Source organism: Canis lupus, chromosome 23 (genome assembly GCF_011100685.1).
Source record: "Canis lupus familiaris isolate Mischka breed German Shepherd chromosome 23, alternate assembly UU_Cfam_GSD_1.0, whole genome shotgun sequence".
Classification (NCBI taxonomy): domain Eukaryota; kingdom Metazoa; phylum Chordata; class Mammalia; order Carnivora; family Canidae; genus Canis; species Canis lupus.
In genome coordinates, this window is record NC_049244.1 from 6227582 (window position 1) to 6254037 (window position 26456).

Below are 26456 nucleotides of genomic sequence, written 5' to 3' on the forward strand. Positions count from 1 at the left end.
GAGGGAGAAGCAGGCTCCAGGCAGGGAGCCTGATGTAGGACTTGATCCTGAGACAGAGGATCACGCCTTGAGCCAGGGGCAGGTGTTTAACCGCTGAGCCACCCAGGTGTCCCTACTATCATTTTTTAAATGATGTTTAAGTGTATAGATACATTTCCTCACTTTTATAATAAAAAATTTTATTGAGGTATAACTTACATACTATAGATTGCATAAACGGCACTAATATTTAGTATGTGGCTTAACAAATACCATCATCTATTTACACTTTTGTAGTTACCACTCATTTCAAGATGTAGAATATTTCTAGAGCCCTGGAAGTTTGTCTCTTATCTCAAGGGTAACCAATATTCTGACTTCTCTCCTCTGACACCTAAATGCAAATTTTTGCAGCTGAAGGTTCTGATAGTCAGATTTTATGTTTCTTTAATTCTTTTGACCTGGGAGCTTATATATTTTTGTCCTTAGAGACTTTGGATTTTACCAAATATGCCTAGGAGGAATGCCGTTTGTGGATTTTTTTTTTTTCTGAGTAATCTAGCCTAGAACTTTGAACATGTTCAGTGTAAAGACTGACCTTTCTCTTCAGTGTTAATCTTCCTCTATCATCTGATTAATTATTATCTCTATTCTCTTTGTTCTTTTTTTCTACTTCTGAAATGCATATATTTAATAAGATAAAATTCTTGGTCTTCTGGGGCTCTTATCTTCTTGCTTATGATTTTCAGCTTCTTTTTATTTTATTCAATGTTTTGAGAGATTTCTGGCTTGATCTCTCAGGCCACTAATTGAAGTCTCAAAAATGGGTAGTCTGTTCTTCAATTCATCTAAAAAATGTTTAATTGTGAAGCCTTGTCTTAAAGTGTGAGGGAGTCTCTTTGCTGCTGTACTTGAATTCCCATGGAAGTATTTATTTATTTTTTAAATTACACTTTCCATTTGTCTTCTTCTAGCAATTCCATTTCACTGGTTCTGATTTTCTTTGTCTTTTCTCTCCAACCTGTGCACTCCCAACTCTACTCTGTTGTAGATGAATAGTGATTTTCCTCAGCCCACTGGTCTAAATAATGGTTATAGAATAATCTAAATGGTGATGAAAAGCTACAAGTACTTTCCCCATAGACCTACAGTATGGAAGCGGGACATTTCCCTGATAGTGGTGATCAGCCTTTCTGTGTGCTTATTTTCTTTTTTTTTTTTTAATTTTTATTTTTTTATGATAGTCACAGAGAGAGAGAGAGAGAGAGAGAGAGAGAGGCAGAGACACAGGCAGAGGGAGAAGCAGGCTTCATGCACCGGGAGCCTGACGTGGGATTCGACCTCGGGTCTCCAGGATCGCGCCCTGGGCCAAAGGCAGGCGCTAAACTGCTGCGCCACCCAGGGATCCCTGTGCTTATTTTCTATCAGTTTATTCTCTTCTGTGAATTTCTCTTCCTTGTTTACTCCCTTTCACATTGGATTGTTTTTTTACTGATGAATTTTGAGGGTTCTTTATATTCTAGGTAGTAGTCCTTTGTCACATATGTAGTTTGCAAATATTTTCTTCCAGTCCGTAGGTTATCATCTGAGAACAGTGTCTTTCACAGGACAAAAACATTTAACTTTTATAAAGTCCAATTTACTGATTCTTTTATCTAATGGATCATATTTTTAGTATCATAAATAACAATTTCCCCCAAATCCTAGGTGTTGCAGATTTTCTCCTATATTTTCTTCAACAAATTATACATTTAAATCTGTAATCCATTTTGAGTGAATTTTGGCATACGATAAGAGGCTTAAGTGAAGATTCACATTTATTGGAGCAATTTAGGTTCACAGCATTTTTTTCCCTCTCATTTGATGATCTTGTTTCCTAATTCACTGAGAAATTGAAGAAATCAGAAACTGAATCAATCAGAAGATAATTTCTCATGAGTTTACAACTCACCTACCTATCGAAAATCATGTACATATGCTCTGCCTTCCCTCATGTTATAACAGATTAACTATCTGCCTTTCTTTCTAAAAGCATTTCCCCCATCCTGTCTTGTTTACATGAGAATAAAACTTCAGCAATATTCCCTTCTGTCAAATATTATCTGTTTCCTAATATAAATCACTTATTTTTATTAGCATATGAACATGCTATTTCTTCTATATTAAAAATCGAACTCAAACTAAATCTAACTGACTCACTTTCTTCTCAAACTACCACCCATTTTTATTTGCTCTTTTTCTCATCAAAAGTACTTCCAAGTACTTAATATAGTCATTGTCTCCATCTCATTTCATTCCATTTTGTCTTATAACCAGACTAATCAGTGATTCCCCCCCCCATTATTCCACTGAAATACTTTTTAAGATAGCCTTTATGTTATTAAGTCTAATGTTCAAATCCTAGTCCCTATCTGATTAGAATAGCTATTGATATAGTTAATCCCTTCCTCCTTTTTGGAAACAAAATCCTGACTTGGCCACCAGTCTAGATTTTCATCCTTCTTCATTGGTTGCTCTTTCTCAGGCCTCATTGTTATTTTTTCTTCTTTTGGCTGGCCTTGTCCCTGGGATTTTCAAACCTTAATCAAAGTTACAGATATTTCTTTCCCTTCAGTTACCGGCATATGGCCTCCTTCTTAGTACCAGCTTCAGGTCTCATGTGCTTTCCACCTGGATCAAACTCCTTCTATATCCAAAGACTTCACTGTGTCTTAACAGAGATGCGCTGTATAGATCTGGATCCCATGGCCCAGAATATTCACAGTGTTCTCTGCTACATTAAAGAAAAGACTCCCCCTTAAGAGGTGAGAATCTAGGGGTATGGGAGTATAATCCAGAAGGCAAAACCATCTGTAATTGATGGACTGGAGAGTAGTAAAACTCCTTTCAGGTAAGCAAATAATTTAAGAGTCTTTGTTTGTTTATTTTTTTATTTTTATTTTTTTTGTGATACTGAAAGACCAGTTGCAGCCAAAGCATAAAGTAAAATGGCAATTGATGAAAGTCTAGAACTGGGGTTTGCTTTAAAATGTCCTATAGCTATGATGCCTAGCTCTGTTGCTGAGGAGATAGCACATCATTGTTAAGTAATATTTTTTCTTAGTATGATTTGTTATCACATTCAAGGGTTTCTTGGCAGGGATCCCTAATAAAAATTTATTATTTTTTCCATTTTTCATTTTTACTTTCATTAGTTTCCTGTAGTGCTTCTACCTATACCTCTTTTTATTTTATTAAAGCTCATATGTGGAAATTATCATACACTAAAGAACATAAATAAACTTTTATTTAGCAGGCTGTGGAAATTAGGGGTATGCAGCAAAGACGATTGAGTTCATTAAGCACCAGTGGTATTAATGTCTTCTCACTCATTACTCATTCACTCCACTGATTGCCTTAACAGAATAGGAGGCACCACTTCTCTGTTAGATCATCAAACTGTTCTCTATGGGTGTCACAGAAGACAAAAGACAGGGCAGGCAGACCCATGGACCTTGGCTCTTCAGAAGACACAATGGAGTAAGAGCATTAATCACTGACACTTCCAGGTGTGTATACATTCTCTCACTCTTCTTTTTCTCTCTGTCTATAAAGGGAGCAGAAGGAGGTGGTAAGAGCCATGTGAGTTTAAGAGCTCCTCTCAAATGAGATTTTTACACTCAGCATTTGGGGCACAAGTTCGGGGGGATCCAGAAAGCAGCATTTTTATCATTTATATTGTACAATAATTTATTTCCACTATAAACCTGTGTTTACAAGTCCAACACAATTCTACCCCTGAAACTACTAGAAGCATCCTTTACTCACAACAATAATACTAAGAACTTATGATACATTTCATCAAAAGTTTGATTCAAGTTCTTATAACATGTATAAACTGATTTTCAGATTCTGAGAATAGAGTTTCTAAGTTTCTTCTGTTTACACATGGGAACAGATTGCAAGAAATTATCATCTATATCTATGTAAGCTAATGGGCAAATGTCACCTACAGCATCACATGAAAAAGGACTGGAGGGATTTTTACTGAGCTAGGAAAAAATGCTTGAAGTGGACTTATTTGAAACAGACTCTGTGGCACATATGGATTCCCTGTGGTGGACCTTACAAGATATGGACGGGGGTGATTTGGTATCTCACAGTGTTAGATCATCCTTTTCTGGAGCAGCTGGTGTGCAATATAGCTGTTCCTCAGTGGATTAGTAATATGACAGGTGCTCCAAGGTGAGTAGCTCCAAGTAGTTATTTATCTAACAATGGCTAATGATTCCTTTGGTAATGACTCTGGTGAACATACCCAGTAATATCATAAGGAACATTCTCTCAGCTCTAGGTATCAGGCCCAGTCCTGAAGCCTCACTTGTGCTATATTATTGAGTCTCCAAAATAATTCTACATGGTATCCCCTTATTTCACAAATGAAGAAAAGGACTAAGTAAAAGGTCATACAGCTGGCAGGCAGTAATGCCAGAAGTGAAAAAGAAGTTTGCTTAACTTGAAAGCTGTAGCACTTGACAGCTACTTTCCAAGACATTGGAAGGCAGAAGCATAACCTACCAATGCTTCTCTTGTAAAAGGCAATAATATACACATCTGCAAAGTAAGTAGCAGGTTGAGAATAGGAAAAGCAGGGCAGTTTGTCACTCAATTTAGCAGCTGTAGACGTTACAGGAAAACCATCATGGAACAATTCCAGTTAACCAAGGGTATAAATAAAGACCAGGGATACCACTTCAACTTTTTTTGTAGTTTGAATGCAAAAACACAATAGAAATGACAATGCACTGAATCAGAATGATACCTTATACCGCACCTCTCTGAGATAGGTTTTTCCTCTCTCCATTCAGTAAGAGTGGTGACAGGAAAGGAGGGAATGACCAGAATTTTATTGATTTTCCAGTGCAGAGTGGTCATTGATGACCCCTTTTCAGAAACGATGTCATGGGAACATCAAAAAAAATATTAGTAAGATGACCACATCTAAAACCAAAATTCTACTACTAGAGAAAGTTAGTAAGTCATGGCCTGCACTTACCCAAGCCTAGAGGAAGAACTTCTATGTTCAACAGATCCTGAAGGCATGAGGACTGAATTTTTAAATTTATTGGTTAGGAAAAATATAGGTGGACTTTATTTTATTATCTGATTATAAAGCAAATACACAATTATCCTGGAAAATTTTGAATTCACAGAACTATATAAAGCAATGTACATCATCCATATTGCAAACCTTCTGAGGCAGTCATTGTTAGCTGACTCAACTTTTTCATACTTTAATCCATTGCTAACTTCAGACCCCAGATGACCCACTAAAGGCTAGATACCCTAAAGGAGACTATATTAATGGAAACTGTATGATTTGTGCTGAAAGAACATAAGGAAAGAAATCCTCTTTCCTCTTCTTCCCAAGGTCTGAACAACCTATTTCTTCCCCTGTGATGGACACTTTGATTTAAAAAGACTGTCTACACTCAGAGTAAATTTGACATGTTACTGGGGCAAAGGATTTTTCTATAGCCATTAGAGATAAGATTGACTGGTAATATGGAGATATGTGCTGTTCTGGGGTAGTCAGAACAAGATCTTTAGATAACAGTTTCTTTGTTAGCTTCACACCAAACTCAACAAAGTACCTAAGGGAAAGAAATTAGTTAGCAAACCACTTGCTTATCAAATCTTTTCCTGTTTTAGGGCTGTCACCCTTTGAGGGAAGATAGTGGGTGAAAAGGTGCCACTTCCCATAACAAAAGGTTCTGAGGCACAGAAGGTTCTTTCTCGAGACTTTATTACTTCATGTTAGTAAAGAGTCCTTCTCTAAGCTCTTTCAAAAAATGAAACTAAAATTACATCAAGGACAATTTCACCAACTTTTCCACTGTGGTATTGTATAGTGCGTGGTGGGTGCTGTAACAACTGTATAGTGTCTATCTGTGTAGAGAAATACATCTCTTTGGTGTATTTACCATTCAGAAAATATGGACCATTACCTGCATGTCAGGGGATAGTTTAGTTGCTGCTCTATGGTAATGAAAAAAGTCTCTGCCCTGAAAGGGCTTAATTATATTTTAGTAAGGGATACAGACAATAAAGAAATATCTCATATAATTCAAAGTGTCACTTGGCAAAAAAAGAAAGTAAAAACATCATATGTATAATGAAATGCTTCTATTTTATACATGGTCTGGGAAAACTCCCTAAGGAGGTGTTTTTGAGTGGAGATTTGAATATAGTGAGGGAACAAGAGCATAGATGACTGGAAGGAAAACAAACCAAACAGATGAAAGACTAAGCACAAAGGCACTAAAGGCACTAAAGACTAAAGCCTTGAGAGGGAGAAGTGGGGGTGGTGAATCTGCTTGGCCTCCTTAAGAAACTGCAGGAAAGAGGCCCTTGTGGCTGGAGTGAGGAAGAGAAAGGGGAGGTGAAAGGAAAGACGTTAAGATCACATAAGGAGAGCTCTAAATATCACAGAAAGACCACACCATGATTGTACCATATGCATCCTCCCATTTCTGCAGCCCTGAAGACTGAATTACTCCCGAGGTACCCACTGTCTGTCTCTGATGATGGGGACACCATTCACTGTCTCACTCCAGCCCAGGTTATTCACTCTCATCTGTACTGAGCTATCATGTGCACCCAGCCCTCCAGCTTCTTCCTTCCTCTCTGTAATTGTGTAGGCAATTTCCTCAGCTTTGAATGCTTTTCTCCATATTGATCTGATGAAAGATGACCCTTCTGAGGAAAGACACCTTTTATGTGAGGCTTTTCCTGGCTCCCACTTGTCTTTCTGCCACTTCTATTTCTAGCATATCTATGACCGCTTTGTGGTAATTACCTGTCTGCATTACTGCTTCCCATGTAAGAAGATGAATTTCATGCAGTCACAAACTCGGTCTTTGTCTTTAGCTTCCTGTGCTTAGCACACGTCCATATGCATGGTAAAAAGAAATAATAATAAATGCGGAATAAGTGAACGAGTTTGTGAGTACCTGAATGAATGAAAATTGTCTGAATGAGTTTTGTGTTTGTTTTACTTCAGGTCAATGACACAAAGACTCATCAAAAAATGGACTTCTCTTTTATTCTCATTCAGCCAAGAAGATGATTTTTTTTTCCCTGAACTTTTTCTTTTTCTAATAGAAAACTATAAGAGAAGTGAATGTCAAGAATGTTCTATGCATGGAAAATATAATAACTACATAATGCACCTGTCAAAATGGTGTTTAAAATAAAATGCTAACAGACCCATATAACTGAAGAGGTTTTGTGGGAGTTGCTATTATAAAGCAGTTTTTAACACACCGCGCAGAAAATTATTACCTACATGAAACTTTTAGAGCAACTATGATTTAGAATTGGAAGCTGTACTTGTCATTACTAGCAAGCCACTTCAAACATATCATACATCTGATCGTTGGTTTGCAAATCCACAGAATGGGCCAACTCACATGTGTTCCAGGATCAGGGAGAGGGATAGAAGACATTTCAGAGGAAAGTTTTTCTTTAAATATTGCCCTTTGTTTAGGATAAATGTCTAAATTTAACATAGAACATTAAGTATCTGAAATTAATATGTGCCTAAATATTATATAGGAATAATGAATGATATTCTATATGATTTAATGATCAAATTAAATTGGAAATAAAGTGCTCTCATGAAAGTTGAGATATTAAAAATCAGAGATAGGGGAATCCCTGGTGGCTCAGCAGTTTAGCACCTGCCTTTGGCCCAGGGCGTGATCCTGGAGTCCCGGGATTGAGTCCCATGTCGGGCTCCCTGCATGGAGCCTGCTTCTTCCTCTGCCTGTGTCTCTGCCTCTCTCTCTGTCTCTCATGAGTAAAAAAAAAAAAAAAAAAAAAAAAAAAAATCAGAGATAGGATGAGAAAATGAACTAAAGATATTTTTTCTGCCCTGTTTATTTACATCCAACTTCTCTTTTCTAATTTTCTTCTTTGGTCACTATTGCTCTAAGTGTCATAGAACCTCTTTTTCTGGTCCGGGCAGGGATGGGATTATTTGTTTGTGAGGTCCAACTAGCAGGACCTTTTCTATGGAGAAAGTTTCTGTACACCCATCATGGATATTGAAATCATGGATGTGGGCAGAGCTAATCCAAGTGTGGACATCAATTTAGTGGTATAACAAAATGGACGAGTCAAAAGAAGAGTTGATACCTGGGGTCCCAGCCAGGAGAAATTGGGGTGGGGGTAGTAGAGAGCAGAGGAAGGATGAGAAAATACAACTAACACTTATTCTGTGTTTACCATGTTGTCAGGCACTAACCTAAACCCTGGAGCAGAGAGTACAGAACTAACCCCCTGCATCTTGGCACTTATTAGGAGCAGACAGACTTGATTGTTTGTTGCAGTAATAGTCTGGCACAAGTGGCTCGGTTCAAAAGAGAGCCTGTTGATGGTAAAAGAGATTGTCATTAATTTTCATGATTTTACCTTCCCTTGATTCTCTTCTTGCCATGAGCATTTCTCTTTCCCTGGGTTTTTAGTCAATTAATCTAATTGTGGATCCCTAAACCACAGTCATTAACAATCTGATTTTCTCTAAATATAATTGACTGAAAATATTCTCAATGCTTCAAATGTCTAAGGACATCTTGCAGATCTTTAGCCATTTTCTCTACTCAATTGCATACAACCATCACCATGGATGCCCCACCATTCCCAGACTTAGCATAGCTGTTATCTCTTTCAAGACATTAATTAAATTATAAATTCAATGAAGATATTTTACATTTATTTAGTAATTTCATTCTACTTAGATTCAGGCTGGCTAATTCTAGGATTTGTGTCTTTGCCTCTACAGTGTTGCTTAGAGCACCTAGTGCAGTGCTTGACACATGGATGGACGCATCACATGCTCAGTTTATTGAAGTGAACTCAATGGTTGAAGTAGATAGGGAAATGAAATAGCTAAGAAAACATAATCTAGGGGAAATACAAGTGGCTCAGCGGTTGTGCACCTGCCTTCATCTCAGGTAGTGATCCCAGGATCTGGGATCGAGTTCCACATTGGGCTCCCTCCAGGGAGCCTGCTTCTTCCTCTGCCTATGTCTCTGCCTCATGAGAGTCTGTGTCTCTCATGAATAAATAAATAAATAATACTTAAAATACTTTGGATTGTTCCAAAAATATCTCTAGCACTAGTCCAACCCTGGAGTCTGTATGTCCATGAGTTTTTTTTCAAAATATTAAGGAATATTATATATATACATATATATATATACACACACACACTGTTGAGCAAAAAAATGCCTATACATATATGAAAAGACAATGATTTAAATGTCAATACTGGGGGATCCCTGGGTGGCGCAGCGGTTTAGCGCCTGCCTTTGGCCCAGGGCGCGATCCTGGAGACCCGGGATCGAGTCCCACGTCGGGCTCCCGGTGTATGGAGCCTGCTTCTCCCTCTGCCTGTGTCTCTGCCTCTCTCTCTCTCTGTGTGTGTGACTATCATAAATAAATAAAAATTAAAAAAAAAATAAATGTCAATACTGTTCATAGCACAAAAATATTTATTAATGCATGCTGGTAAAAGAAATTATGGTACATCACCAAAATAGCATATCACATTAAATACTCTGTGTGTATGTATGTGTGTGTGTTGACAAGAAAAATGCAAGATGCAAAACTATGTGCATATTATTGTGCATGAACTTACTGGAATAATCTACACTGCACAAGAAACTGGGGTAAGATTGGGGTTACAGCTTGAGTTAGCATTAGGGTTTTGGGTAAGAGCTTGAAAGTCAAGCATAAAAGGAAGATTAAATTTTCACTGCATATTCTTTCCAATATTTGCATTTTTATTAGATGATTATATTAGCTTTTTTTTAAAGCTCCAGCTGAGTTAAACAAAAGATAAAACTATTAAAACTACAGAGTAATCTGAGGCAACAAAGTTTAATATTCAAATAGGACCAGAGTCAATTTCCAAAGGTCTTCTGAAGCATTCTTTTTTTGGGATATGACATTATGGCTCAACAGATCAAAGTCAATATCTTTGAATAGCTAGAACTTTTTATATTGCCTTTCCTGTTCTTTCTGTCTCATAGGATTATGAAGTGTCTCTTCAGATACTTTGCCCATTTTTCTAATTGGGTAGTTTGTTTTCCTATTATAGCATTGTAAGACTTCTTAAAATAATCTTGATAAAAATCATTTATCAGATGTGTGACTTGAAAATAATTTTCTCAGTCTGCATTTTGTCTCTTCATTCTAAGAAAATCATTTGAAGAGCCAAAGCTTGTCATTTTGAAAAATCTAATTTTTCATTTTTTCTTTTATAGATCATGTCTTTGATGTAGTATCTAAAAATTCATTGCCAAACCCAAGGTCACATAGGTATTTCTTTTTTTCTTGGAAGTTTTGTAATTTTATATTTTATATTGCTGTTTTTAGTTCATCTTTGTATGAGATGTAATGTCAATGTTTGCTTTTTGGCATGTGGATATCCAAATGGTTCTAACACATCAGCACCATTTGTCCTAAAAACTGTTCCTTCTCTATTAAATTGCCTTTGACCCTATGTGAAAAAAAATCAGTTGATTATATTGTGTGGGTACATTTCTGAGCTCTCCCTTCTGTTTCACCCATCAATGTCTGCTCTTTCACCAACGCCACAGTATCTTAGTTACTGCAATTAATAGTAAGTCTTAATATCAAGTAATTTTAGTCTACCAACACAGTTTTTTTCCCCAGAATGGTTATAACTATTATAGATTCATTACCTTTCCATATAACTTTAGATCAGCTTGTCATAGCCTATGAAAAGTATGCTACAATTCTGATTGAGATTGTGTTGAGTCTATAGATCAAGTAGAACTGGCATTTAAAATCTTGGATATTCAGTTCATGACCATGATACATTTCTCTATTTAGCTTCATACCTGATTCTTTTTCACCACTGTTTTGTAATTTTTAGCCTGCATATTTTGCACATGTTTTGATATATTTATCCTTAAATACTTCATTATTTTGGTACTATTGTGATTAATATTGTTTCTTCCTCCAGTTTCAAGTTCCAGTTGCATATTGCTAGCATACAGAACAATTGGTTTTTATGTAACGACTTGGTATTCTACATGTTAATCTCACATATTAGTTTCAGGAGGATTTTGTGTGTGTGTGTGTGTGTGTGTGTGTGTGTGTGTGTAGGTTTTTTGAGATTTTCTACAGAGACATTCAGGCTGTTACGAAGTACAGAAGTTATTTCTTCTTTCTATTCTGAATGTTTTGTTCTTTATTTGTTATACTGGGTAGGTCTTCCTGTTTGATATTGAGTAGGAATGACATGAGAAGACATCCTGACCCTATCTCTGATCCTTGGGGAAAAGATAATTATGTATGATCAACAATAAATATGAAATAAGATATGGAATGTTTGTGTATACTCTTTAGTAGGATAGGGATGGTACCATCTATTCTTACTTTGCTGAGAGTTTTTATCATAAATGGATGTTGAATTTTATTCATTTTTTTCTGTAATTATTGAAATGAAAATATGATTTTCTTATTTAGTTTGTCATTGCTGTGAATTTCAGTGATTGATTTTTGAATGTTAAATCAGTCTTGTATTCCCAGAATGAACCCCACTTGATTATTACAGTTATCCTTTTTGATACTGTTGTATTTAATTTGCTGACATTTTGTCAAGAATTTTTGTGTCTATATTCATGAAGGATATTGAACTACAGTTTAATGTGCTTGCCTGGTTTTAGTTTTATGTTAACGCTGGGCTTATACAATGAGGAGGAAAAGGGGGAACTATTCCTTCTTTTTTTCTATTTTATGGAAGGGATTTTGTGGAAATTTTATTATTTTCTCCCTAAATATTTTGTATAATTCACCTTTGAAACAATCTGGATCTGACAATCTTCTGTCTCATTTTTAATAAATCTCTAACAAAAATTAAAGCTTTACTAGATATAGGGTTGTTTCTATTACTTTTTCCTTTTTTAGTGGGAATTAGTAGTTTGTGCCTTCTAAAGAATTGGTACATGTCATCTAAATTGTGGGAATTAATGAGCATAGGATTTTTCTTAGTATTCTTTCAGTGTTCTTTTAATGGCTTTGGGATCATTAGTGATGTGCACATTCTTTATATGGATATCTTGTTTTTTCCTCCTTTTCTTTTTGGTCAGCAATGCTAAAGACATCAATTTTACTGATCTTTTCAGGGATCCAGCTTTGGGTTTAATTGATAGTCTCTATTGCTTTTCTATTTTGTTTTCATTATGTTTCCCTTCTGCTTCTTTTTTTTTTTAAAGATTTTATTTATTTATTTATGAGAATGCACAGAGAGGAGAGAGAGAGAGGCAGAGACGCAGGCAGAGGGAGAAGCAGGCTCCATGCACCAGGAGCCCGACGTGAGATTTGATCCCGGGTCTCCAGGATCGCGCCCTGGGCCAAAGGCAGGCGCCAAACCGCTGCGCCACCCAGGGATCCCCCCCTTCTGCTTCTTTTGTGTTTAATATGTTCATATTTTTCTAGTTTCTTAAGGTAGAAGCATAGATCTTCCTTGTTTTCTAACATAAACATTTAATGCTATAAATTTCCCTCTCAACCCTGCTTTAGCTGCTTCTCACAAATTCGATATGCTATTTTCACTTTTACTTAGGTCAATATTTTAAAAATTTCCCTTGAGATTTCCCTTTAGTTTATTTATGTTTATATGTTTAATTTCCAAATATTTAGGGATGTTTCTAAATATCTTTTGTTATTCATTTTTATTTTAATTTTTTATGATCCAAGAAAAAATATAAAGTTGATAAATGAATGCACATATTTAATTTGTTAAGGCTTATTTTATGACTCAGGATATAGTCCAGCTCATTGCATGTTTCATTTGCACTTGAGAAGAATATGTATTCTGCTACTTTTTTAGTGGAGCACTCTATAAATAACAACTGTTAGTATTATTGGAGTTTGATTTGCCAAAATTTTGCATACCACCCAGTGCTCATCCCGTCAAGTGCACTGCCAGTAACTGTCACCCAGTCACCCTAACCCTCTGCCACCTCCCTTTCCACCACCCCTTGTTCATTTCCCAGAGTTAGATGTCTCTCATGTTCTGTCACCCTCACTGATATTTCCCACTCATTTTATCTCCTTTCCCCTTTATTCCCTTTCACTAATTTTTATATTCCCAGAATGAATGGAACCATATAATGTTTGTCCTTCTCCGATTAACTTACTTCACTCAGTATAATACCCTTCAGTTCTATCCACATGAAGCATGGTGGATATTTGTTATTTCTAATGGCTGAGTAATATTCCATCGTATACATAGACCACATCTTCTTTATCCATTCATCTTTTGATGGACACCGAGGCTCCTTCAGTTTGGCTATTGTGGACATTGCTGCTATAAACATTGGGGTACAGGTGTCCTGCCATTTCACTGCATCTGTATCTTTGGGGTAAATCCTCAGCAGTGAAATTGCTGGGTTGTAGGGCAATTCTATTTTTTAACTCTTTGAGGAACTTCCACGCAGTTTTCCAGAGTGGCTGTACCAGTTCACATTCCCACCAAGAGTGCAAGATGGTCCCCCTTTCTCCACAGCCTCTGCAATATTTGTTGTTTCCTGTCTTGTTCATTTTCACCATTCTCACTGGTGTGAGGTGGTATCTCATTGTGGTTTTGATTTGTATTCCCCTGATGGCCAGTGATGTGGAGCATTTTCTCATGTGCTTGTTGGCCATATCTAAGTCTTCCTCTGTGAAATTTTGTTCATGACTTTTGTCCATTCCATGATTGGATTGTTTGTTTCTTTGTTGTTGAGTTTAATATGTTCTTTATAGATCTTGGATACTAGCCATTTATCTGATATGTCATTTGCAAATAACTTCTCCCATTCTGTAGGTTGTCTTTTAGTTTTGTTGACTGTTTCTTTTGCTGTGCAGAAACTTTTTAACTTGATTAAGTCTGAATAGTTCATTTTTGCTTTTGTTTCCCTTGCCTTCATAGATGTATCTTGCAAGAATTTGCTGTGGCCAAGTTCAAAAAGGGTGTTGCCTGTGTTCTCCTCTAGGATTTTGATGGATTCTTGTCTCACATTTAGATCTTTCATCCATTTTGAGTTTATCTTTGTGTATGAGAATGGTGTCAGAGAATGGTCTAGTTTCATTCTTGTGCACATGGCTGTCCAATTTTCCCAGCACCATTTATTGAAGAGACTATCCTTTTTCCAGTGGATAGTCTTTTATGCTTTGTTGAATATTAGTTGACCATAGAGACTGAAGAAAGAAATTAAGGAGCCAATCCCATTTACAATTGCACCAAAAAGCATAATATACTTAGGAATAAACATAACCAAAGAGGTGAAGGATCTATACCCTAAAAACTACAGAACACTTCTGAAAGAAATTGAGGAAGACACAAAGAGATGGAAAAATAGTCCATGCTCATGGATTGGAAGAATTAATATTGTGAAAATATCAATGCTACCCAGGGAAATTTACACATTTAATGCAATCCCTATCAAAATACCATGGACTTTCTTCAGAGAGTTGGAACAAACCACCTTAATATTTGTGTAGAATCAGAAAAGACCCTGAATAGCCAGGGGTTATTGAAAAAGAAAACCAGAAGCTGGATCTGCTCTGGGGGCATCACAATGCTGATTTCAAGTTGTACTACAAAGCTGTGATCATCATGATAGTGTGGTACTGGCAGAAAAATAGACACATAGATCAATGGAACAGAATAGAGAACCCAGATGGGCCCTCAACGCTATGGTCAATGTATGCATTTCATTGGGATAACATGAAATTTATACATTTACTTAGGAAGAATTGATACATGTGCAATATTCCTTGGTCTCCCTTTACATGAACATATTCTTTTTCTCTCTGTTCAAATGAATTTTTTATAATGGGTAATTATTTTAAAGGTTTTCTCATACAAACTTTAAATATTTTTTAAGTATATGTCTAAGTTTGTTTGTTACTTGTGTTTTGTGTTGGGGGACATTAAAGTAAGTCTGGCTTCATGAAATTTGTGTGCAAAAGTTGTTCTCTCTTGCTCTTTCATCATGGAAACCTTCCCACTGTGACACGAAGACCACTACTTAATCCCTGTAATTCTGAAATCTCATTTTCATACACTAATGACGAGCTGGACACAGAGTCAGTTGAAATACATGGGAATCTTTTTTGAGTATATGTGTTTGGAGCTGGTTGAGCCCGTATGAATCTAGGAGGCAGAAGATTGATGTGTAAGCTTAGTAAGGTGAGTTCAAGAAGTTGTAAGTTGGCTTATGGAGCTCTGAGATGTCAGCAGCCCTGCTCTTCCCTTAACTTCATGTGCTCCTTTCTCACCTTGTAGATGGCATCTCTCCTGGGCATATATTCTGTCAGCAGAACATCCTGACATAAATTTTCCTTCACTTAAGTTCACAGGCAGTGTTCAGGAAAACTACCATTAGGAATTGTAACAGTGAAAGTTGAAGCGGGTGGGGTGTAGAGGGATGGGGATGACAATTATGAACTGAAGTAGAAGCATTGTTCTGATGCCGTGAAAAGTGCTTTTAAGTATATTAGTGATATTCCTCTGAAAGCTCGCTTATCAATTCATTCAAAATAAAACAGCCATTATGTGGAAAGTGTGATGCAGAATCAAAGAACATAATGATCCTTTTGTTATAAACAGCTGAGCAAATAAGTCAAGATTCAATCAGGATTCCTAAAAGAAATGTTAAGTATTGGAATTAATGGGTCTTTTGAAAATATTTCTGAATATTAAAAAACTCTTAAAATAATCTGAAAATATCTATTCTTTCTTCCATATATTCTTATTTTCCTTCTTTTTTATACTAATAAGCCTCCCAAAGTTAAATATCTGTCTTAATTAACCTTACTCTTTTTTTTAATTTTATTTATATATTTTTTTAATAAATTTATTTTTTATTGGTGTTCAATTTACCAACATACAGAATAACACCCAGTGCTCATCCCGTCAAGTGCCCCCCTCAGTGCCTGCCACCCAGTCACCCCCATCCCCCGCCCTCCTCCCCTTCCACCACCCCTAGTTCGTTTCCCAGAGTTAGGAGTCTTTCATGTTCTGTCTCCCTTTCTGATATTTCCCACACATTTCTTCTCCCTTCCCTTATATTCCCTTTCACTATTATTTATATTCCCCAAATTAATCAGAACATACAATGTTTGTCCTTCTCCGATTGACTTACTTCACTCAGCATAATACCCTCCAGGTCCATCCATGTCGAAGCAAATGGTGGGTATTTGTAGTTTCTAATGGCTGAGTAATATTCCATTGTATACATAGCCCACATCTCCTTTATCCATTCATCTTTCGATGGACACCGAGGCTCCCTCAACAGTTTGGCTATTGTGGACATTACTGCTAGAAACATCGGGGTGCAGGTGTCCTGGCGTTTCATTGCATCTGTATCTTTGGGTTAAATCCCCAGCAGTGCAATTGCTGGGTCGTAGGGCAGGTCTATTTTTAACTCTTTGAGGAGCCTCCACACAGTTTTCCAGAGTGGCTGCACCATTTCACATTCCCACCAACAGTGTAAGAGGGTTCCCTTTTCTCCGCATCCTCTCCAACATTTGTGGTTTCCTGCCTTGTTAATTTTCCCCATTCTCACTGGGGTGAGGTGGTATCTCATTGTGGTTTTGATTTGTATTTCCCTGATGGCAAGTGATGCAGAGCATTTTCTCATGTGCATGTTGGCCATGTCTATGTCTTCCTCTGTGAGATTTCTCTTCATGTCTTTTGCTCATTTCATGATTGGATTGTTTGTTTCTTTGGTGTTGAGTTTAATAAGTTCTTTATAGATCTTGGAAACTAGCCCTTTATCTGATGTGTCATTTGCAAATAGCTTCTCCCATTCTGTAGGTTGTCTTTGAGTTTTGTTGACTGTATCCTTTGCTGTGCAAAAGCTTCTTATCTTGATGAAGTCCCAATAGTTCATTCTTGCTATTGTTTCTTTTGTCTTCGTGGATGTATCTTGCAAGAAGTTACTGTGGCTGAGTTCAAAAAGGGTGTTGCCTGTGTTCTCCTCTAGGATTTTGATGGAATCTTGTCTCACATTTAGATCTTTCATCCATTTTGAGTTTATCTTTGTGTATGGTGCAAGAGAGTGGTCTAGTTTCATTCTTCTGCATGTGGATGTACATTTTTCCCAGCACCATCTATTGAAGAGACTGACTTTCTTCCAGTGGATAGTCTTTCCTCCTTTATTGAATATTAGTTGACCATAAAGTTGAGGGTTCACTTCTGGGTTCTCTATTCTGTTCCATTGATCTATGTGTCTGTTTTTGTGCCAGTACCACACTGTCTTGATTACCACAGCTTTGTAGTACAACCTGAAATCTGGCATTGTGATGCCCCCAGCATTGGTTTTCTTTTTTAAAATTCCCCTGGCTATTCGGGGTCTTTTCTGATTCCACACAAATCTTAAAATAATTTGTTCTAACTCTCTGAAGAAAGTCCATGGTATTTTGATAGGGATTGCATTAAACGTGTATATTGCCCTGGGTAACATTGACATTTTCACAATATTAATTCTGCCAATCCATGAGCATGGAATATTTTCCCATCTCTTTGTCTTCCTCAATTTCTTTCAGAAGTGTTCTATAGTTTTTAGGGTATACATCCTTTACATCTTTGGTTAGGTTTATTCCTAGGGATCTTATGCTTTTGGGTGCAATTGTAAATGGGATTGACTCCTTAATTTCTCTTTCTTCAGTCTCATTGTTAGTGTACAGAAATGCTACTGACTTCTGGGCATTGATTTTGTATCCTGCCACGCTGCCAAATTGCTGTATGAGTTCTAGCAATCTTCGGGTAGAGGCTTTTCTGTTTTCTATGGACAGTATCATGTCATCAGCGAAGAGGGAGAGTTTGACTTCTTCTTTGCCAATTTGAATGCCTTTAATGTCTTTTTGTTGTCTGATTACTGAGGCTAGGACTTCCAGTACTAGGTTGAATAGCAGTGGTGACAGTGGACATCCCTGTCTTGTTCCTGATCTTAGGGGAAAGGCTCCCAGTGCTTCCCCATTGAGAATGATATTTGCTGTGGGCTTTTCGTAGATGGCTTTTAAGATGTCGAGGAATGTTCTCTCTATCCCTACACTCTGAAGAGTTTTGATCAGGAATGGATGCTGTATTTTGTCAAATGCTTTCTCTGCATCTGTTGAGAGGATCACATGGTTCTTGGTTTTTCTCTTCCTGATATGATGAATCACATTGATTGTTTTACGTGTGTTGAAGCAGCCTTGTGTCCCGGGAACAAATCCTACTTGGTCATGGTGAATAATTTTCTTAATGTACTGTTGGATCCGATTGGCTAGTATTTTGTTGAGAATTTTTGCGTCCACGTTCATCAGGGATATTGGTCTTTAATTCTCCTTTTTGTTGGGGTCTTTGTCTGGTTTTGGAATTAAGGTGATGGTGGCCTCATGGAACGAATTTGGAAGTACTCCATCTCTTTCTATCTTTCCAAACAGCTTTAGTAGAATAGGTATGGTTTCTTCTTTAAACGTTTGATAGAATTCCCCTGGGAAGCCATCTGGCCCTGGACTCTTGTGTCTTGGGAGGTTTTTGATGACTGCTTCAATTTCCTCCCTGGTTATTGGTCTGTTCAGGTTTTCTATTTCTTCCTGTTCCAGTTTTGGTAGTTTGTGGCTTTCCAGGAATGCGTCCATTTCTTCTAGATTGCCTAATTTATTGGCGTATAGCTGTTCCTGATATGTTTTAAAATCCTTTGTATATATTTGGTGTTGGTAGTGATCTCTCCTTTCTCATTCATGATTTTATTAATTTGAGTCTTCTCTCTCTTCTTTTTAATAAGGCTGGCTAATGGTTTATCTATCTTATTAATTCTTTCACAGAACCAACTCCTGGTTTTGTTGATCTGTTCCACAGTTCTTCTGGTCTTGATTTTGTTGAGTTCTGCTGGAATTTTAATTAACTCTCTTCTTCTGCTGGGCGTAGGGTCCATCTGCTGTTTTTTCTCTAGCTCCTTTATGTGTAAGGTTAGCTTTTGTATTTGAGTTCTTTCCAGTTTTTGAATGGATGCTTGTATTGCGATGTATTTCCCCCTTAGGACTGCTTTTGCTGCATCCCATAGATTTTGAAAGGTTGTATCTTCATTCTCATTAGTTTCCATGAATCTTTTTAATTCTTCCTTAATTTCCTGGTTGACCCTTTCATCTTTTAGCAGGATGGTCCTTAACCTCCACGTGTTTGAGGTCCTTCCAAACTTCTTGTTGTGATTTAGTTCTAATTTCAAGGCATTATGGTCTGAGAATATGCAGGGGACGATCCCAATCTTTTGGTATCGGTTCAGACCCGATTTGTGACCCAGTATGTGATCTATTCTGGAGAAAGTTCCATGTGCACTTGAGAAGAATGTGTATTCAGTTGAGTTTGGATGTAAAGTTCTGTAGATATCTGTGAAATCCAACTGGTCCAGTGTATCATTTAAAGCTCTCGTTTCTTTGGAGATGTTGTGCTTAGAAGACCTATCGAGTATAAAAAGAGCTAGATTGAAGTTACCAAGTATAAGTGTATTATTATCTAAGTTTGTCTTATCTTTGGTTATTAATTGATTTAAATATTTGGCAGCTCCCACATTTGGGGCATATATATTGAGGATTGTTAAGTTCTCTTGCTGGATAGATCCTTTAAGTATGATATAGTGTCCCTCTTCATCTCTCACTACAGTCTTCAGGGTAAATTTTAGTTTATTTGATATAAGGATGGCTACCTCTGCTTTCTTTTGAGGAACATTTGAATGGTAAATGGTTCTCCAACCTTTTATTTTCAGGCTGTAGGTGTCCTTCTGTCTAAAATGAATCTCTTGTAGACAGCAAATAGATGGGTCCTGCTTTTTTATCCAGTCTGAAACCCTGTGCCTTTTGATGGGGTCATTAAGCCTGTTCACGTTCAGAGTTACTATTGAGAGATATGAGTTTAGTGTCATCATGATATCTATTCAGTTGTTTTTGTGGATTGTTCCACTGAACTTTTTCTTAAAGGGGAATTTTGAGAGTCCCCCTTAAAATTTCTTGCAGAGCTGGTTTGGTGGTCACATATTCTTTCAGTTCCTGCTTGTCTTGGAAGCTCTTTATCTCTCCTTCCATTCGGAATGAGGCCTTGCTGGATAGAGTATTGTTGGCTGCATGTTCTTCTCATTTAGGACCCTGAATATATCCTGCCTGCCCTTTCTGGCCTGCCAGGTCTCTGTGGAGAGGTCTGCTGTTACCCTAATACTCCTCCCCATAAAAGTCAGGTATTTCTTGTCTCTTGCATCTTTAAGGATCTCTTTATCTTTGGAATTTGCAAGCTTCACTATTAAATGTCGAGGTGTTGAACGGTTTTTATTGATTTTGGGGGGGATCTCTCTATTTCCTGGATGTGAATGCCTGTTTCCCTTCCCAGATTAGGAAAGTTTTCAGCTATGATTTGTTCAAATACATATTCTGACCCTCTGTCCCTTTTGGTGTTCTTGGGAACCTCGGTTAAACATAGGTTTTTCTTCCACAGGCTGTCGTTTATTTCCCTTAATCTATCTTCAGGGTCTTTTAATTGTTTGTCTCTTTTTTCCTCAGTTTCCCTCTTTGCCATCAACTTGTCTTCTATGTCACTCAGTCGTTCTTCCACCTCGTTAGTCCTTGTCGTTAGGACTTCTAGTTTGGATTGCATCTCATTCAGTTGATTTTCAATTTCTGCCTGATTAGATCTAAATTCTGCAGTCATGAGGTCTCTTGAGTCCTTTATGCTTTTTTCTAGAGCCACCAGTAGCTGTATAATAGTGCTTCTGAATTGGCTTTCTGACATTGAATTGTAATCCAGATTTTGTAACTCTGTGGGAGAGAGGACCGTTTCTGATTCTTTCTTTTGAGGTGAGGTTTTCCTTCTAGTCATTTTGCTCAGTGCAGAGTGGCCAAAAACAAGTTGTATTGGGAAAAGGAGAAAGAGAGAGAGAAGGAAAGAAAGGAGAAAAAGATAAAAGGAAAAAAAAGGAAAAAAGAAGAAAAAGAGAAAGAAAAAAGAAAGTAAGAAAGAAAAAGGGTGGGGGAAGCCAACAGAAATCAAAAACCAAAAAAAAAAAAAAAAACAAAAAAAAAAACAAAACCAAAAACCAAAAAACAAAAAAACCCACGGGGGAGTATCTTCGGATTCTGTATACTTTAAGTCCCTTGACTTCCTCTGGAACTCGTCCGTCTAGCTGGTCTTCTGGGGGAGGGGCCTGTTGTGTTGATTTTCAGGTGTTAGCACTTGGGGGAGCTGCTCTGCCCCCTGCCTGGTGCAGGGCTCAGTGGGGATTGTTTACCCCGAGAGGCCCCAGGAGGAACAACCGCAGTGGCGGGGCCAGCTCTGGAGCCCTGGAGTCAGCCCCCGCAGTAACCACAGAGCTCTCCGTCTGCAGGGCCTGGAGGCTCCGGGGCGGGGCTGCTGATCTGCTCAGCTCCGGGCAGGAGCGTCCTTGCTGTCCTGGGCCCTCCCGGCCTCTGCCTGTCCCGGGGGAGGCCGGATCCTGGGCTGTGTCCCGGCGCCCTGTGCTCCGGAGCCTGCGCTGTTGGATTCACGCTCCGGCCCGCAGCCCCCTCCGCGGAGCCGCCCCCGAGCCCCCCCGAGCTCTCCCGCCCCGCACCTCCTCCGCGGAGCCGCCCCCGAGCCCCCAGCCAGCTGCTCCCGCCCCGCAGCCCCCTCCGCGGAGCCGCCCCCGAGCCCCCCCGAGCTGCTCCGGGTCCCCAGTGCGCGCTGCAGCCCTTAGGGAGCTCGGCGCACTCTCCCGGGGCGCAGGTGTCTGTTAGTGTCCCCGGGAGCCCGAGGGCATCCCCGCCCTCCTGGGTCCTGCTCCACCTCCCTGGAGCCCCTTTCCACCCGGGAAGGTCGGTGCAGCTCCTGCTCCTCCGGGACGGGGCTCTCCTGTCCTGGGGACACTCGCCCCGGCCTCAGCCCGGCTCCTCGCGGGGCCCCTCCCCCTTGGAGGCCTTTTGTTTCTTTATTTCTTTTTCCCCGTCTTCCTACCGTGATAGAAGCGCGAGCTCTTCTCACTGTAGCATTCCAGCCGTTCTCTCCTTAAATCTCAGGCCGAATTCGTAGATTTTCAGGATGATTTGAAGGTTATCTAGGTAATTTGGTGGGGACAAGTGATTTGGGGACCTTTCTCTTCTGCCATCTTGCCCCTCCTCCAATTATCCTTACTTCTTGTTTATACTGAGCCCTCAGTTATTAATAGGAGAGCAGAAATAAATGGTCACCAGAATTAATAATGTATGCAATTATTTTCTATTCCCAATGTTGGGTAGTGACTGAAAATGCTCTTTCTAAATATTTATGCAAAAACTCTCATCAGATACAGAATAACATCCCTATTTTTTTTCATATTTGTCAATATTGATCATGTCTTGGCCATACTAATAATGTGTTTAGAAGAGTAAAAATAATTTAGATTTGGGAGTCAGACACGTGGCTTTGAATTCCAGGTTTAATCTATTTGGGTTGAGTCATCAGATAAGTGTTTAGCCTTTCTGGGAATGGGGGAAATAATGTCTATCTTAAATATTATAGTGAATATTAAATGAGACAATATATCCCAGGTGGATACCTTCATGTCCTGTAAACAAGTTTATCAATGAATGATTGTTTACTACCTGTATCATACTTGTCATTATTTTTCTCTTTTTCAACTCTCCCTCCTCCTTTAGAGAAGGATAGGTCAATATAAGAAGTTCATAAATGGGATCCCTGGGTGGCACAGTGGTTTGACGCCTGCCTTTGGCCCAGGGCACGATCCTGAAGACCCGGGATGGAATCCCGCATTGGGCTCCCTGCATGGAGCCTGCTTCTCCCTCTGCCTGTGTCTCTGCCTCTCTCTCTCTCTCTCTCTCTCTCTCTCTCTGTGACTATCATAAAAAAAAAAGTTCATAAATACTTGAATAAATAGAAGGATACTGATGTGATCTCTGGACTAATTCAGGTTTATATACTCTCCAAATTTGAAAACCATTACTCAGCAGCTACATTCCACAATGATAAGAACTCCAATTGTGCAGGCTCAAGTCTTACTACGATGGAGGATACCTTACATCCTCTAAGTTGGATGGAAGCTTTTGTTGGCATAAACACTGAGTAGAATGAATTCATTTTTTTCTTTAAATATTTATTTATTCATGAGACACACACACACACACACACACACACACAGAGGCAGAGACACAGGCAAAGGGAGAAGTGCTCCATGAAGGGAGCACGATGTGGGACTCGATCCTGGGACTCCAGGATCACGCCCTGTGCTGAAGGCAGGCACCAAACCACTGAGCAACCCAGGGATCTCCAAGAATGAATTCATTTTGAGGTCTTCTTTCCAAGCTCACACAGAAATTGCCTGGACCTCCCATCATTCATTCATCAGATGTCGGGTTACTCTATGTGGTTGACTATCTCTGTGTTCTTCATTTGGCAGTGGGAGGAAAGAACTAATTATTGAAAACACATGGGTCTTAAGCATAATATAATGCACTTTACATACATTTTTTACTGATTTCATAAACTAAATCTATAATGGTACTATAATTATTTCTCATATTTTAGGTGGGAAAATTGGAACAGTATAACTATTTTTTAAGTCAAATGGAAATTAAATAGCACTTTCTAATTCTAATACATGAAATCATTTTACTCTACTGCATACTATAATTTTTAGGGGCTTACTATGAAGTCCTTGCACTGACCTAAGAACCACAAAGGGATACTGCAGAACCAAAGATAATGCTTCACTTTTTCTTCTAGCTGGGATAGTGGGATATAGCCTTAAGATAGAAAACAGGTGACAATCCTTAAGATCTCTGAACATGAATATCATGATGACTCCTTGGCTTTTCCTTTGCCGCCTTCTTCCTGTTATTGAAAAGACTCCAAATCTCAGGATCCTGGGACTTCTTGTACTTAAAACTTCTATAATCAAGGAAGCCATTCTATTTCTTAGGACCTTGATTTCTACAGCTTTAAATGAGGTTGGACAGTATGATCACCTAGACACTTTCCAATTCCAGATAGATTTTGATTCTATAATTTCAAATAAAAGTCATTTTTAAATAGTTTCCTTCACCTCATAGTCAAGCCGTTTATTCATGTTTGAGACTTTCTTTGAAATCTTCAACAAATTATATATCTAATTTGATATGTACTCAGGAACAAATACCATGGTTAAGCATACCACAATAAAAATGTGGGAGCGATACAATCAGTGTTTTAATGACTTAGATCCCACCTACCCAGAGAAGCAGATAAGTATACCACAATAACTGAAAGTCTACACAGGATGGTAAAAATGGTATATGACATTACTTAAGGAATAGGGAGGGAAAAGGTATATATAGGGGGTTTGAAATTCTATTTAATTTATATCCTTATATTCAAGGTCTTGTAGGCTACTGAACAAATCCTTCTAAGTCCAGTAATTTATACCACTTTAAAATTTTTTGAGTGGAAGAAGATTTAAATTTAGGTTATAGTGAAATTTTGTAAGTGATCTAACATTTACTGGAGAATTACCACATTCTTGGCTCTATCCACTTGCATGATTGTTTGGTTTCAAACTCACAGTCTTATGCACAGAGGAGGTCATTAAATACCCTCCATATAAGAACAAAATTACTGAGACTCAGAAGGTTTAAGACTTTGCTATTCATTGCACAAGTAGTAAGTTGCACAGTTAGAATTTGAAGTTGATTCTGTGTAGGTTCAGAGAGGAAGCTCTATCTGTAACAAACAAAGTTATCACAGCTTCTTTCCTAAAATATCATTGTATCAATCCTGTGAACTAAAAATTCCCAGTTCTTGATCATATTGAAAAGGGAAAATCAATTATCACTTTTAAATGGCTGATACAATTTACTTAGTGTAAAGAAAATATTTAAAGAGCCATATGTTGGTAAAAGTTGGCAATCCCCTTGGTGTTAGAAGGCCTTAGGTAGCTGGCCCAATAAGTCTGATGCCCCTGGGAGTTGCTAAATCAGGCTTTTTGTTGTTTATTTGGTTTGGTTTGGCACTAAGACGTCTGGGTCTTCCCTTCCAAATCTACAAGGTGTGCCTTCTAAAAAGAGACAGGAATAATTTTTATACTTTGGAAAGTACAGGAATATAGCACAACCAACATGAGGAAGAAATGGAGACAGTAACTTATTAAGGAGATCTACTTCCCCAATCATTACTATAGATTAGATTGGGTAGATGCTGATGTATATGTGTTTTCAGGCCATGGGAATTTGTTTTAGTAAGAGTAGAGGAAAGAAAGTTGATACACATTTATTGATTTCCCCTTGTGTGCCAGGTTTTGTACAGATGTATCTGTATGTGATCAATGCCCCTACTCTTTGAGGTATCCTCCTTTTACATGTGAGGAAAACTTTAATGCTCAGTAGTGTAGTCACTTCCTCAAGGTGAAGTATGAATGTGAGTCTTGGCATGTCTGACTTGACCCTTAAAAATCTTGAAGATAGACTTTACAGTGAGTCCTTTTTCCTTTTCTTTCCCCTCCCTTTTCTTCTTCTTCCTTATCTTTGAAATAACTCCAACTAATTCATCATCACCATGTTTTTTTTAATTAAATCTTTAATAATTTTGATTAGGAAAACTTCATTGAAGATTTGTTTAATTTTCACCCTAGTAAATCCCACCCATGCCCCTACTCAGGACCTCTCTCACCTTGGCCTCCTTTCTTCTGCCTTTCTTGTCTCACAGCAGTCATTAAAGTACAGAGAGCTCTGCCTACACATGGGGGATAAGCCATAAGCCATACTGCTGGGGGTTTGAGTTTCTTTCAATATTATAATCTCAGTTGCTTGCTGGAGAGTAATTAGCAAGAGGGGCATCATATAATTTTCAGAACCATCTTTCAATTATTATCACTGTTTCATAGCAATATCTTCTGGCAGGCCTATCTATCTTGCAAGTTTAAAAATTGCAATATCAAGTGACTTAAAAGGACCAGACCAAGAATGAGTGCCAACAGAAGAAGCACAAAAGTGGAAATGATGATGATGATTACCCACCTCTAAAATAATAGCTCCCTCGTGGTTTCTCTAGTGCCACTTGTATTGGAGGTTAGAAAGATTTTCCTAGCAAAATGACATGCTTGTTTCCCAGGTATTGAGAGAAGGGCTGGGAACTGGTGGCACTGCTGCTTCTTTACCCATAGCCGACATTCTCAGTTGTAGCAAACATTCTAGAAATCTGTCATTATTTCAAAATACCAACAGAGGGTATGGCCATTTCTGTGCAGCTATGAATAATTCATTGAATATTTCAGGTAGTGAAGTCACTAAAAATAGCAAGAAAGTTGAATGCCCTGACCTTAAAACAAAATCTTGCTATTGCTGAATACTATTATTTTTGAAACATGACACTGGGCAAACTAATTTCCTAAAGATTTTGCTTGTCTTATTTTAACTTACTGACTTCACAGGAAAATTCC

The 26456-nt window shown here is 38.2% G+C and overlaps 1 long non-coding RNA gene across 2 annotated transcripts; it reads right to left on the bottom strand.

The window, feature by feature from the left end:
* Window positions 1-3239: 3239 nt before the first annotated feature.
* On the bottom strand, window positions 3240-26456 carry LOC111091961. 2 transcript variants are annotated; one of them, XR_005376839.1, is made up of 3 exons: window positions 22007-22067; window positions 8267-8389; window positions 3240-3565 (listed from the first exon to the last, which is right to left on the bottom strand). It is a non-coding gene; the product is annotated as an uncharacterized LOC111091961 (long non-coding RNA). The 2 variants fall into 2 exon arrangements; XR_005376838.1 differs by lacking the exon at window positions 22007-22067 and adding an exon at window positions 26035-26456 and having other exon boundaries at window positions 3251-3565.